The 12,995-nt window shown below is 41.1% G+C and overlaps 1 protein-coding gene across 5 annotated transcripts in view; it reads left to right on the forward strand.

Moving 5' to 3' along the window:
- LOC107217029 overlaps positions 1–12,995 on the forward strand; it is a 118,766-nt gene that overhangs the window by 57,921 nt on the left and 47,850 nt on the right. The gene's annotated exons all lie outside the window — the stretch shown is intronic.

Raw genomic sequence — 12,995 nt, forward strand, 5'->3', positions numbered from 1 at the left:
CATCTATTATCCCGCAAACGACGCTCCAGCGCGTGGGTTTCAGACCATTAATTGTGTCAGAGTGTGGCAGGAATCCGGCGTGCTTCACCAGGTGAAACCGATGTCCTGCACGCGACACGGCAGGGGAACCAGACGAGCATATTCCCGTGTCCAAGGTACACGCTGTGACTTCATGTCCCGTTTGCCTCACGGTTGTGACTCGCCGTGTCTAAGCAACGGTTGTAAATTTCCGATGACTGGAAGAGTCTCTGAATTGTACACGAGCAACTCATGCTAACTCTTGATTTTACTGTAGTTACAAATGGTCCCGGAAGAAATTTTTTATTTTCTTGAACGGAGGGTCAGGAAAGATGACATCGGAAGAAAAACGAAATAAACTAGGGACTGACAATATTTGAGCACAACGCGATACGCCATGATACTCCGAAATGTCAATTTCCTACATTTTCAGAGATACCAGGTACTAATGATCAGCACACAGAGGTTGGATGAATATAACGCCGATTCGTTGGCTTAATCAAACAATCCACAGCTGATGAAGCCCTGGGCATTCCGGAACAGCCCTTGTATCTGGTAAAACGATCGCATAAGTTTTGGTAGATGGACTAAAAATGATAATACTACCGCAACTAGAATGACAAGCACGTTGCGGGTGCTTATCTCGCACTTAACCGAGTAGGGATACGTTTTTTGTATTGTATATAGTGCACGATAACCGGATGACGGGCGTGTGACTAACGGAGTAGGGAGTTCACCAAAAGCTGGGTGGAGGGTGAGAGGGCTATCCGTGATAAAATACTGTCAACCCTAAGTATAAATAACACCGAAAATTGAGGTGGACAGGTTCGGCGCACCTCTTACTTTTTGACTCTAACAAACTTTTTCCCAACGTCCGGTAGAAAATCAGTGCTAACCACGCATTCGGCTGTTGTAGGTAAAATGAAATACTCGTGGTCAGCGGTACGAGCGATACAACAGTGGCACGTATACCTTTAGCGTAAATATTTCGACGTGAAAGTATTCAATTTGTCATCAAAGCATTACAGAAATTCCGCCGGTGGTGGCGCGCTATAATCGAATGATCAGACGAGCGACCGCAGAGCGTTTGACATTTGGACAGTGGTCCAGATCCGGTTCCCATTCCGAAAGTTTTACCCTAGCGAAAAGTTGAGCTGGGACAAAGTAACGAGCATTTAAACACTTGTGATATATTCATCGCTGGTCCCGTTCCCATGGCACCCGAGTCCCTGGGTGCAGGGAGGCTGCTGTCTGAAGACCACGGTGTCACCGGGTCGTTCACGCTTAAAGAGAGAGATACCGGCGTCTGTGGAAGCCTGCCCGGGGGCAAGAAACTCGCGGGTGATACCCAGGAAGTAATTTTGGACCGAGGAACGGAAGTTGTTCGCGGGACATGACCACCTTGAGTTCAAATGGTCTCCAGGTATCGTTGGAAACTTTGATTGGCAGAGCGAACGATCCATTCTCTTTAAACTTCGGACCAGTCCCGCTCTGAAACCCTTTAACAGTGTACGTGATCTGCCAGAGTGTGGTGCTCGCGTCCGTGATAAAGTTTAGCGAGATCTGGTGTAATTTATTGTCACTTTCAAACTCTCACGGATGCCTTATTTTATCGGTGGACAATACCTCGTGGAAACTGCACCGCGTGGTACCAATGTCGTCCGAATACCGCAATATTCGGACAAACACCTCATTTCATGGGAGAGCCGAGATTCGCACGTGTAGCAGTTGGCCAATCACCGATCGGTTATCGTCATAGCGGTTGTCAGAAGAGGTCCTCAAAAAGTAGGGCCTCTTTTTCTTATCTGTTTTATCCCGCTGTTATCTCGTTATTCCCGTTACCGATGGGAACAAACCGTTTACGACCTCGCTGATCCTTCCTGAAAGTGGTTCATCGATGTAGGATATCTACACCAAGCCTTCGATGGTCTTCCTATCTAAACGTCGTACTTGAGCCTCGTGAGGGGGAGAAAAAAAAAAAGAAGAATTACTTTTCCACTCTGACGAAATGCTAAAATATAGCATGAATGCTTTGTCAGTAACGAGGCCATCGCCTACAGACATGAATCTTTCATTCCGTTACCTTTTGGAGTTCATTTGTTGGTTCGGGGTTACTTCTACCTCCCATACAATCGGGCCCCCAAGGTGTTTCGTCAAATTTCTTGAGATGATGTATTTCGAACCAGAGTATCACGTGGATCTAAAGTACCCAAAGCCGCATTGTATCTCGCGTTGGTAATCCTATGCTGTTATTTCTTGACAAAGAGAAACGTGGTAGGCTAATGACAATCGGGGTGATCATCGCTACAGATTGCACGATTGGCCACTTCTCATCTTCCCTCATAATACAACGCGGTGTAATTTATCATCACGATGGAAAATTTATCGTTCGATGTATCCGGTAACAAGAAATCGTTCACTCGGATATTTGTTCGATCGATGTACAGCGTCGGCGACCGTAGATACATCGTAGAGTTTCAACTTTGAAGAAAAACATTTCGGTGAAGTTAACACTTTTTCGTATACCTGCCTGATGTATACTCGCGATATATTGGATGTTTCGATAGCAATATTCACGGTATTTATTTTAATCGACCTAGATCGAAATTCAACCAGAGTATCTGCCGTTCCAGGTATGAGAAATATTTGAAATATGCAATCAAACGGTGGTTTTATTACGTGACGATCAAACGACCAAGAAGTTTTATTCGATGGTTTGTAGAAACAAATTTTTCATACAAAAACAGATGGAATATCATTTTTCTTCGAGCGAGTATTTACTCTCTGAATTAACAATTATCGAAAACGCAATGACCGGTGAAAATGATTCTGGACATACAATGGTTCCGTTAATCGTAATGATCTTTCGCTTAACTTGGCAGTGAAATATTTCAGAAATTTGAAAAATTATGAAACAGAATAGTCTGCTGAAATCATCGTTTCGAAATCGTAACGAAATAATTATGCTTTCATTCGGTTCTTTCTTGTCTCCAATACGTCGGTGGTGATTAAAAATTGAAAATTGAATAATTTTGTGTTCAAGCTGATTGTGAGTGACAGTGAGTTGGATAATATTTTCGTTCTACTCCTGCGGCGGCCACGTGTGTAAATTGAACTAGTTGCGGAATTTCAGCTATTTCCGACCAGTCTCCTTTGCACAAATGAAATTCCTGAGGTGAAAGGCAATAATCTCTGTTTGTCCTTTGTCTAAAATTTTTTTTTTTTTTTCCACATTCGCATTCGCATTCGCATTCCCACCATTCATAATCCTTAGCACTGGGATTTCCTGGACGAAGGATAACGGCGGTGGCTATAGAATCACGGTGCTCCGAGCTCACCCCACAAATACCAACGCGTATCGCGCTGTGATCCGTTTATGCTCACATCGAGATTCTTTACGCGGTTAAATGAAATTTACGTATTTTTTTCCGCAAAATGACTTCAGTAGGGTACCAGTTGCCTGGAATTTTGCGAGTGACGTAACACGGAGGAGGGAAACGAGATGAAAGAAAATAACGAAAAATACTATCGTTGTACAGAAACGAAGCATTATTTGTTCCCGCGATGAAATTAAAAAGTATAGGCTGAAAGTAGGTTCGACTTTTTCCAATTACTTACTTTTCAGCTTTGCCAAGCTTTAATTAAAGCGTCTTAATTAACTCGCTATTCACCGCGTCATTTTCAATCGCCGATATTTATTGGCACGGAACAGTCCACGTTGTCGCGAAATATCGCTGGCCTTTTTGACCAAATTTTTATTACGTGAAAAGGTAAACCTGCGCTAACGAGATGCGAGCATTTAGTTATATGATTCACTCACAGACTGACACATAATATTCGTAAAAGCTGTGCCGGAGATACCGCGGCTGGGGGGTTGAAAAATTTGCTGCAAGATATTTTTTTCTCGCCCAGATCTTGTTGCGTGGTAGATGAAAAAACAAAAAAAAAAAAGTAGGGCACAAGAAAAAAAAAAAGAAAAAATACAAAAATCCAGCAAGGAGATGCTGTAACATGTATAAGTTGGCCAATATTCGTTACGTTTTACCGGTTTCCACGTTCTGACTGAAATTCTTGGAAAATGTTTTAGTTCAAACACTTATAGGGTTCAATTTCACTTCGAAATTTCTGTTACATTCATCCATTACCAACACGTTTCGCTACCTCTACATAAATACAAAATTGTGTACCATAAAATTGAAAAACTTCAGACTTCTAGGTTTTTTTACGAGCATTGAAAATGATCAATGGCAATTATTTGAACCGCAAGATTTGGCTGTTCGATTTAGTCGAACACTACGAGAAAGAAAATCATATAATCAGAAATAAATTCTCACTTAAGCATATCCAGAGTTAAGTTCAATACTTCTAACATGATATTGTTAATCTTAATAACCCAAGAACCTCTGCAAAGGCTGTGACCATCTGTTCGACAATTAAGCGCGATTTTTTGGAACCACCCTTGATTTGAAGGAGCGATCGATACGACGTGATCCATCATCTCGTATCTCTTTCAGCTATAAACAACAAATTTGAAAACAGAAGAACGAAGAGGGAAGTAAAAATAAGGGAACTTGACGTATGTTGAACGAACTCCTGCTCTTTTTCTCAGCGGGAAACAAAGGCGCGTTAAGCTTTAGTTCTCGCTTATTGTACGTAGGTATACAACAAGAACGGGACGCGAATTAAGAAACTTGAAAGAGCCAAGTGAAACTGTGAGACAATATCTTGTCAAAGTACCGATCATATTGAAACAGATTTTTCAACCATTGTGAAGGAGGTTTCCCATCGCTCTTATCGAATCGCCAAAAATTGAGTTAAAACCCGTACTTACAATTAGTTCTCCTCCTCCTCCTCACATTGAACTGCGCAGGCATGAGAACGAGGCGCTAATAACGCCTCGCGCCTGAATGCCTGTCGTTTTTTTTTTGTTTCATTTTTCTCTTCCATTCATCCCGACTCCGTACGAATCGTATGACAGCTGACACAGACGAAAAACACACGCCCCCGTTATGGAAAACGGTATTAACCCCGGTTTTCGCCGTCACTGTTTCATCTCGTTTCACACGCTCTTTTTTTCTTTTTCTTTTTTCTCCCTCTCTCTCTCTCTCTCTCTCCAACTTTGAGCAAAGCTTTACGGACGAAGCATTTTTTTGCCTCTCTCTCTCTCTGCACGAGATTAAACATTTTATTCTACTGTCGCACCGCTGAACGTGACGATTTTTGCAATTGTTAATAAAGCCGCGCTGCCCTCTGAGGGTATTCAGGTTGCTGGCGTGGATATCGGCAAACGGAAGGGGAGGGCTTGTGAGATGAGAAAAAAGCCGTTTGCCTTTCGGATGAAGCTCATCGTCATTCCGTCGTACGTATTCAACGCCGCGAGAGGATGAAGTGGTTCATCATCCTTCCTCCCCCCAAAAGTTTTTACATTGAAGAACGTTTATTTGTTCACACGGTCGAACGAATCAATTATGCGGATATTCAGAAGCCTGATATAGAGCTGTTGGTCTCTCATCGTTTCTCGCTTTCCTTCGTGAGTCGAAAACATTCATACATAACCCCGAATTATCTGCGCTTGGAAAATTCTCAACGATTTGAAAAGGTATGAGGGAATGAATCAGGCTCGCATGCAATTATAAGTCTTGGTGATAAATCTGTAATAATATTTCTGGATTTAGGTTCTTTTGAATTTCATGCAGCTGTTCGAATGAGAATAAAATAGTCATGGGTGAGAAAAATGTATCCGGTATCTTCGGTGAACTGCTTCCAGGGAAAAGACAAGCTGTCCTTGTTTTCAATCGCGTCAGGAAAAAATCTTGTTATTTGTATCCGATATTATAGGACGGTAGTGCGTCGAGGCAATCCCAGTATTCGATATCGTCGTATCCTCACTCTGCAAAATCCATATCTTGGAAGCGTTGGACCCTTAGGAGATGAGCATTTACCTACACGTAATACTGGCTGCAATCTAAAGCTAGCAGTAGATACTGCAATGCTCAGTGGGGGTACCTATACAGTTTCAAACTTGCTGAATCGAACCGTTATATAATATTCTTGTGCTCAATTTCGTACCTATCCCTTACACCCGAAGCGTTACTGATATCTTAGATGTTGCGCGGGGTACGTTCGGATCATTTCGAACTCACGTCACGGTGTTTTTATACATTTATCAAGAAAGTTTCACCGTCAGAGTCGGTACATTAAAAACAAAATTGAATTGTTCAGACTTAATAAATGAAATTATGATTCTTATCTCTGATATCTACATAGACTTCGAATTGCCATGAAACGTTTGTTCGGTTGATGGATGATATCAATTTTCTTGTGAGTTGAAAGCAATGCTTGAAAAAACATGAATAAAATTTCCGTGATTTTCTTAGGGTTGTTGCTGCTCAGATTTGTTGTTCTCAACAATTGTTGATTGATTCACTGATATTGATCTCCATTTCTTCAGGTTTGAGAATGTTCAAGTTTTTCCCACGATATTCACTATTTATGAACGAATTTATGAGTGAGCAAAAAATTGTTTAAAGAGTTTTCAATTTTTTCCCTCAACGCAGTATGCTGTTAATTATTATCTTGTCAACAGTAGCAGAAAATGTATAGGCGCATCAATACTTTAATCCCAACTCAACGGTATTTCAGATGATTGATGTTCCGAAAACAACGCCGTTTTCACTGCTCCAGCGACACCGTAATTGTGTGATTTCTTTATTTGTTTTTCAAGTCGAGCAATGAAACTTTTCAACTTTGTACGCGGTACACAACGTCCGAGTTTTCGAACGGAATCACGTATCAATTCACGCTGTCGACGCGATGGTTTATTACGATTAACTTTAATGGTGAAAAGCATATTGCGCTCTAAGTGTTGAGAATTACCGGCTGTTCCGAACAAGGCATACGTCATACCAAAACTTGGTAGGTAGATTAACAGCTGTCCTGTTTCTCAGTGCGACGGAAGTACCTTAATCAGGTTCACGCCGTGTGGTTCTTGTAATTAAAACTCTTGGACTGAAATTTTTGAAGATTTATCCGGGTAAACGCGGGAGATTTTAAGACGCGTTCCGCGTGCGTATAACGTCGAGGAATTAAAATGAAACTTACAATTAGTCGAATTAACGACCCTATAGCTCTTGCTTTATTAAATCCATGCCGAGTGCCGAATAACTCGCTCGGTAGTCACTCATAACGAGGCAGCTAATTCGACCCAAGCCGGCCTACCGGGGCCACTTGAAAATGTAGGTCTATTCCGGTTCGGAGACAACTTGAGAGGGCTTAATGGCCGCGGCGCCTACCCGGGATTAAGACCGGCCCACTCTCGGAAACCCTTAAAAACACTCGGCATGGCATCCATCGCTTAACTAGTCACCTTGGTCGATCTAGGCCTTCCTCTTCTCCACTTCCTCTGACGTAGGAGCAGTTTCAACGACCGACCTTCCAGGAGTTCCCGACTATCCTACCTATTTTGTCCCTTCGTGTTGCCCGGGAAGAGGAAACGCTGATGAATCGGCCGAGAGGCTGAAAAGTACTCGAAGACAGGAAAGGCAAGCCCTGCGTAGTCTCCGTTTATTTGTTTAACTTCCACATAACTTTGCTTCCTTAGTCGGCGAACGGGATCGAAGTTCTTAAGACGGTACCGAGTCGCGTTCTAGCCCCGGCAAATAGCCTGGAATTTTATTAGTAGTTTCGAATTTCTTTCGTCGCGACATCGGTGTTTTATTTCTGATGTATTATATACTAAGTCTCCAATGCTGATTTATCCCCATGGAAAGTCATAGATTTAGTTTGAAGAAAAAGACGTCTTAGATGACATTTGAAGAATTTAAAACACATAATCTTACCACTCTTCGTAACCGTGCCTAACGATTTAAAGTACAGACTTTCACAGAACTTGAAATCAGAAAAGGAATGTGTTCATAATATTGTACATATTTGACGTTTCTTTTTCCTGGCATTTTGATAAAGTAAGTGCCACGATTTGTCATAAACGTACATGCAGTACATACATATAGTTTGAGACAGGTCAGGCCGAAAATTAATTCAGTGAAAATGTCATTCAAAATTTTTTCAGAAAAAATATTCAAATAAAGATGTAAACTGCTACAATATCATTTATTGATGTAAAAAACATTGATTAAATCAAAACAATTTACATGGTAATTCAACTCGAGACAATTTGCAAATTTATGCATGTCGTTACGAAGTGATATTTGCTATAATGTATTCATTAACCGTGTGATTCGCACGTTACGATTCTATGATTATACTTGAACAGACAGCACTTCGAAATGATTGCAGTAAAAGTGCGTGCTAAAAAGTTCTCTTCTATTATTCAGGTTCAGAATATGTCGGTATTTCCTGAAAGAACACGCTCTTTCCTCTTCAAATATTTATTCTCAAGCATGAATCGTTCTAATGTACCTACATTTCCCGTGAAGTTTCGTACACCGCGAGAAGCAGCAAAATCGCTTTCTTGTGACAATTGTGATGTTTGGTATATTTCAAACGGACTTGTAACGTCACTGTGAAAATGAGCCTGGAATTTCTCGGCAGAGGCTTGGAACTTGAAGATGAAATGAAATCACTGCAGATTGTAAAGGGGGTGAAGATTCGGTATCTGGCAACTGTCTCCGAGTGAACTCGGGTGTTAGTCCGACGTAACGAGTCATTGTCAGGGGCGGCAATATAGGTGACTCTGTTTTCGTTAGGTGGGAGTGACGTTTAAGCGACCCCAGATAGCCGGGTTTTTTGTAACGAGAAAATTACTCCTCGGATTCCCGCAACATCCCTCCCCCCCGATCATCCAAGTCTAAAACTGAATCTTCTCTGTTATGGCTGACGCTGTGATTATACGTGTAGACACGCATGCCTTGGTTGGTTCAACGGAAACACTTTTGCCCGGCGTATATATGCACAAGTGTGTACGCGTGGATTCTAAAATGTCAACGAGACAACCTCGATGAGGTCAAGGATGTGAAAAAAAAAAAAGTAACGAGAGTGCTTCAATTTCCATCTAGAGAATGGGCACCCGGCCTCGAATCGAAGAGAGAATAACAAGACCGAGTCCCACGCTTTTTCCTCGAGTTTGACGGTGCAAGGGTGTCGAGGACGAGCCCAGGACCCAGCTAGGGATAACAACTATCCCCCGGAGCAGAGCACTTAAAAACTTGAAACTCGGGGAAATTCCTTCGCGCTTACTCTGAGACATATCTGGCTTTTCGCACTGGAAATACGAGACGGATCACGGAAGTGGAGGCAAAAGTGGAGCTGGAACGAACCCATAGACAACGATGGTGAGGAGCCCCGGTACCTCCCACCCTCTCCTCGGTTTACGCATTCTCACATTCAGCACGTGACGTCGTACTAGACGGAGAAACACGAACGTAATGAGAAAAATGTAAAAAAAAAAAATAAAAAATGACTTACTCCCTGATAGGAACCTTCCATCATTATCGCGGCGAACGTTTTTACCTCGCAAGTTTCGTTCGATATATTTGTCTTCTTTCGCCCAGGTTTGCTCGCGTTCAACGGTATGACGAGGGATGTCATGTCACACATTTACGTTCGTATGTTTTTTCTTCGACAAATGACACGTGTCCGTTGTTTTTGAATGATGGGAAGAAAAATAAGGATATATTCAATATTAAGACGAGAGGAAAAACTGATTGTGTAATAACGTGAATTTTTTTACGCTCAAGAAATTGTTCAGGCGATTTGTCACTGAAAATTTTTTCCTCTTGTCACTTTGACAGTGAAATACTGTGCAATGACATGATAACTGCGCTAACTTATTAAACAGAACACTTTTGTCTATGTCGATATGAACTCTTCGGCTTGAATAATCGTCTGTTTATTACTCGCTATTTCATAGATATTCATACAATATAACATTCCTGGCTACAAGATAGCATGAATTTATTTGAAACAACGCGATAGTTGATTGCGATATTTTGGAAAAATATTCTATTTCACAGGTTCTCCAGTATCGCTGAACTTTATTGAAATTACAATAAAGCGTGAAGAACACTGAAAAAACGGAACATCAAAAACTAGATGCAGAGAAAATTTGCATTTCCCAGTGTACTCATTAGCCTCGTTAAGCTTAGCCAGTCGCCTGGAAGAAGGACATTATTTTAATGTTCGGTTCGTAATTAATTATCGAGTACGAAACGGGTGTTGGAAGGATGATTAATAACGTTGAGGGCCGGTCGCATTTAATTGAAGCAAATAATCCGCTAATTCACGTGGTAAAACCTTGTCACCTTTGACAGATCCACAAATGTGTCTCTATTTGAGCGTCAAATAACGTTGCTGTGGAAAAAAAAATTCTTCTTCTTTCATCGTGCATAAAAAATACGAGCTCCTATGACGCGTTGTTTATTTCTCCCAAAGGCTAGTAATTTCCCGACACGTTTGAGTAACGTGATAACGGAGGAGTTTTTCCGAGCTTTTTGTCGAGAATAAAAGTTGCCAAAGATACGCAGACTTTTTTGCTTGACAGGAAGAAAACCAATCGAAAATCCAGTCATTCGTTACCCAATTCAAACTTTCTCTATGTCTTTCCTTCTTTCTATCGCTTTATCACTTGAACTCGCACTCGTACGTACGTCGTCAGTACTAACGAGTCACGGGGAGAAAACGTTCAATAGCGTCAAGCAAATTGTGTTCTGTAACAACTAGAGAGAGTGGGAAAATAACGCTTCGAACGTGCTGGAACCATTATCAGTAGTGATAAATCAAAAAGTTCAATTCAAGGCGTGCAAATTGCCGGGAGTATTGATTTGAGTCAATAGTTTCGTTCTTACAATTTCGGGGTGTCATTGGGTGAGAAATGAGCGGGTTTGAATGATCGGATACCGACATGACCACGTGGCTTGGAAACCATTTGCAGACGCCCAGCCATCGGCCGTTGTCTTGTTTCTGAATTTAGTATCAATCGAACTTACCGGCTGTCCAGGTCCGCTTGGTCCCTAGTCGAATTTCAATTCAATGGTAATCCTGACTGTGAGTCTCTTTCACTCCGATGAACGAAATATATCGTGATTGAGGTCCTCAGCTATGATTCGGCAAACAAAGACTCCGATTGACTTAGAATATAACAGTTTACGTTTGATAAATTATTCGATACGACGCCCAAAGCTTAGTCCAGATTTTTTAATACCTACTCGGACCGTTGCGGTAAAGCTACCAATATTTGATGCTAAACCACGCAAGATTCTGTCACAGTGTTATTTTATGCATAGTCCGGGATCAAAAAGTTTCCGGTGATTTTACGAAATCTATTTTGTAATGGTGGGCCTATATCGTCTGAATAATGAAGGGTTGGAAAAAGCATACCTAATGAATTACAAGACAAGATCAATCAAGCGGAATTTAATTTTAACGATATTCCCAACATAGACGGGAATTTTGAAACCCTTGAATCTCAACCAAGACAGACCGATCATTATTCATTTTGAAGCAGTTATACGTTGTTGTACAATTTTATTTCAATACCGATTACGCCGCTCATTTGTCTAAATTAAACAAATTACAACTCATTATGTTGGTAATTAAATTTCTCACAGATCACCTGAGACGAATTCCTTTCTTTAGCTTCCTAGGGAGCCACTGAAGCATAGCGTGGAATGCCATCAAAGGCTATAATCAATAAATTTCTATTCTATAGAAAAACCATATTGACATTGCATGTAAAACTCGTTGAAAGTGTTTGTTTTTAAAAATACTTTAATTTTAGTTTTCACACATTGATCTCAAAAGTTATTCGTTTCATTACCGTTTTCAGTGAATCGAACGTTTGATATATCAGGCTTCACCTACACTGTTAAAATTTTTCTTCGTAGCTGAAATGATTCTCATAATTTGCCAAGAGAAACGATGAAGCAGGATGTGACGTCGAGTGATGGAAAAAAACGAATTGCTGTACGTACTGGGCAAATTCCAACCGTAGGCGTAAGCTGTCGAGGAACCACGTGAACGATGGTTCAATTATTGCTTTTAAAGTAATACAAATTACGGTTGACCAACCGCCCACTCTAGCTCGTAACTTCTTCGAACGACTGTCGTATCATTGAATTAGGAGTACCTAGCCATTATTTTTCACTGTTTATCCAATCTCATATACTCCAATTTTCACAGTTTCAGGACGTATATATACAGCAGCGTCTATTTTTCTCGAGTTAAAGGAAAACACTGAAAAATCGCACGAATAAAAAACGTTAAATAATCAAAGGCATTACGAGTCGATGTCCTTAACAATGTTGAAAGCGATTCTTTCAACGAGAGTAGAAGCGGCTCAAAGATTTCTTTTTCAAGTTTTTCATCATTCTGTTACAAGGGCAGTGAGTAAGGGAGTATCGATTTTATTCTGGCACAAAGAACGGGCAAATCCTTATGGCGACAATATTCGAGTGATAAAAAAAGAGGAGCGAAGGACGAAAATTTTCCATCGTGGATATTTTAAAAGTGGTTTCAAGTGATTACCGCGCAAGAAGGGCAGACGATTCTGTCCGGGAAATACAAAGATGGAGGGCGCCTCTGATTCCATTACACATTTCATTCGTTCCCATATACCATAGCTTTTAGGAGCCTCGAAAAAGCAGCCCTAAATGTCTGACCTTCTCTTCCATGGCTTTCGGGGGGATGAATCTTGTGATGATCCTTCACCGGTAACGCTTGCCCAACTTACTTTTTCAGTCTTCCTAGTTTCCCACTGACGTTAGTGAGTGATTGTCGATTGCCGCGTAACTAATCGACTGTACTGATTGAATAATCTCGTCGGCTTCTCACCGAAGAATTTTTTTTGTCGGTTTTCAAGGAAGGTAGTCGACTCTGTCACGTTTGATTTTTGAGTCAAGTTTGAGTAGCTACTTTTAGTAGCGAAAGGCTCGCAAATAACGAACGCTTATATGGCTGACAGATACTCGTTTTACCTTTGGAATTTGAAAAATGGTGTATCATTGTTACTTGCATTTATTCTA

Source organism: Neodiprion lecontei, chromosome 1, assembly GCF_021901455.1.
Source record: "Neodiprion lecontei isolate iyNeoLeco1 chromosome 1, iyNeoLeco1.1, whole genome shotgun sequence".
In the NCBI taxonomy this organism is placed as follows: domain Eukaryota; kingdom Metazoa; phylum Arthropoda; class Insecta; order Hymenoptera; family Diprionidae; genus Neodiprion; species Neodiprion lecontei.